General features: G+C 47.5%; 1 pseudogene; it reads right to left on the bottom strand.

Moving 5' to 3' along the window:
* LOC142918127 (28S ribosomal RNA) overlaps positions 1-2,500 on the bottom strand; it is a 10,460-nt pseudogene that overhangs the window by 3,920 nt on the left and 4,040 nt on the right.

The following is a 2,500-nucleotide window of genomic DNA, read 5'->3' as shown; positions in this document are numbered from 1 at the left end:
GAGAAAAGCAGCGTTCTGCGGGAAATCATCTTGGCCAGTGATGGGTATAGTACGAAACTTTGTGCGAGGCAGCATCTGACAAGGTATTCTTTGAAAGCTCAAAACGGACGGTGACATCGATCACAACCGCCTCCTCATCTTTTGCAAACACGAGGTCAGGCTTTCTCATCTCTCCCGTCTCGGATATGAACCGTGGCTCTTTGTATACAGACCAGCCCAATCTAGCCGCTTCGTCTGCCAGAATGTTACTGATCTTGTTATGTCGCGCAATTCTTGCTTTCTGTACTGCAGGACATTGACCGAGAATGTGCGAAAGGGACTCGAGTCTGGCAGAGCATTTCCTGCAGGAACGTAAGGCCCCATCTCTGCCTCTGTTCAAGCTTTCTCTTGTTGGGTAAATATTTGCCCTTAGTTGTAGTGCTGCGATAAAGAAGCATTGTTTAAAGCCGCACCATGGCCTCAACCAAGCATTACTGATTCTATCATGCGCAAAGTTTACAATGCCCCTTCCTTGAACCGGCTTTTCGCACCATCTCTGAAATTCATGCTCCCTCCAATCGCAGGGTCTCGGATATACAGGTTCTTTTGACACCGAGTCCCTGAGAACGAATGTTGGGATTGCATCACTGTCACCCCCTGCTCGTACCCACAAATTACGGTATTCTTCCTCCATACCCTGCGAGGACACAATATTACGGGTGATAGCATCGGACGAGTTTGCTATACGTTGCAGCCTTCTAACTTGAACCGAAGGGATTGTTTTTTCCAGTTTCAAGATGGCAAGGCCTCCGTCTCGGGCTCTGGCATATAACAGTCCATCACAAGTTGAAGCGGGAAGGTGGAGCCATCCTTTTACCGCCTTTCTAATCTCTTGGTCCAACCCACGGAGAGTTGATTGCTTGCAGTCCGAGTGGTCTGCAGGATATAACAATCTGGGTAGGGCATAGGCATTGAGTAGTTCAACCTTCTGAGTTGGCTTCAGAGGCGCCTCATCGATTTTCGAGATCCATGTCTTTAGCTGACAATGTAGATCAGGCTGTATAGTGCCAGTCCAAGGGCCAATTTTCAGACCAAGGTATTTCGTTGATTCATCAGGTTGGATCATATGGACATCTTTATTTTTGATAGTCCATGGGTCGCAGTTGTTCACCGTATATGAATCTTTGGTTGGGCTTATCATGAAGCCCTGGCACTTTCTGGCCTGAACCTCCAATCCCGATAGCCCACAAAATGATTCCAAGATCGCTAGATTGGCGGCCATACCAACCCAAGATTCGCTCACCAACACCAAATCATCAGCAAACGCAAGAGCTGTCACGTGGTCGGTATCAATGGAGTACCCAACTCCGTGTGACTCTAGGGTGCATATCAAAGGGTCCATGGCAAGATTGAAGAGCAGGGGTGACATGGGGTCACCCTGTTTGACACCAACACGTATGCTAATTTCTCGAGTCGACTCGCCATTGCTTTTGAACGAGGTCATACACCGATCGTAGGCGTTCTGGATGATGCCCACCACGTGTTCATCTACTTTCTTGTGCCTTAACACCCATAAAATATGAGCATGCGAAACCGAGTCAAAAGCTTTCGCTATGTCGATAAACATGACAGCCAACGGCCTGTGCAATTTCTTAGCATGTCTCATAAGGTCCTGTAGCACCTTAAGATTTTCAGAGCAGCCAGATGCCGCTATAAAACCACGCTGCCTTGGGTTTAAGGGACAAGCACGAGCAAGACGTGCAGTCATTATTCTGGAAAATAATCTCAGAATCATTGAACCGATCGTTATTGGTCTCCAGTTCCCCAATTCTTTCAGCTTTTCATCATCCATAACCTTAGGAATAAGAATCGTCCTATTCTTTTTCAACTCTTTGGGAATAATTCCTGTAATCATCCATGCATTAAATAGGGCTGTCAGTGTCCGACCCTCGGGGTCGGCAGCACAGATTGCAGCCCTTGTTAGGCCATCTGGCCCAGCTGCTGACGTTGGTTTAATGGCCCGTATGGCAGTCTGAACTTCCTCCACCGAAATTAGGGGCTCAAAGTATTCGTTATTTGCAACACCTGATGACTTAAATTGGCCCAGGCCATTGAATGGCAACACCTTCTCCCATTTTTCGCAGTAAAAACGATATACATCTGCGTTCGGGATTCGGCATTCATGACGTTCAGTGCCATCCAGGACTAAGGACGCAAGAAGAGAGCGGTTCTTAAAGAAGAGCTTCTGGTGCTTCATGAAGCTTCCTCGTTTTTCCGCTCTCTTCTTCATCCAAGATCGTGTGGGTAATATCCTGGGTTTAATAATGTCGTTCTCGGGTTTTGAACGTTTGCCTTTGTTTTTCACCAATCTCATCGGACAAAGCATCAATGCTGTGGCAGTTTCTACGAGGGCATCATGTTGGCCCTCGCCGTTAAGCCAAGCCTTTATTGCCTCCATTGCAGGCTTTTCCAGGGTCCCAGAATTCTCATTCGTAAGCCGCTCAGCTGCTTGAGCGAGTAT

Source organism: Petromyzon marinus, unplaced genomic scaffold (assembly GCF_048934315.1).
Source record: "Petromyzon marinus isolate PM22_M1 ecotype Great Lakes invasive population unplaced genomic scaffold, UKy_Petmar_22M1.pri1.0 PM_G_Scaffold_55, whole genome shotgun sequence".
In the NCBI taxonomy this organism is placed as follows: Eukaryota; Metazoa; Chordata; class Hyperoartia; order Petromyzontiformes; family Petromyzontidae; genus Petromyzon; species Petromyzon marinus.
Note: the sequence above shows the minus strand (reverse complement) of the source record. Positions and strands in the feature narration are given on the sequence as shown.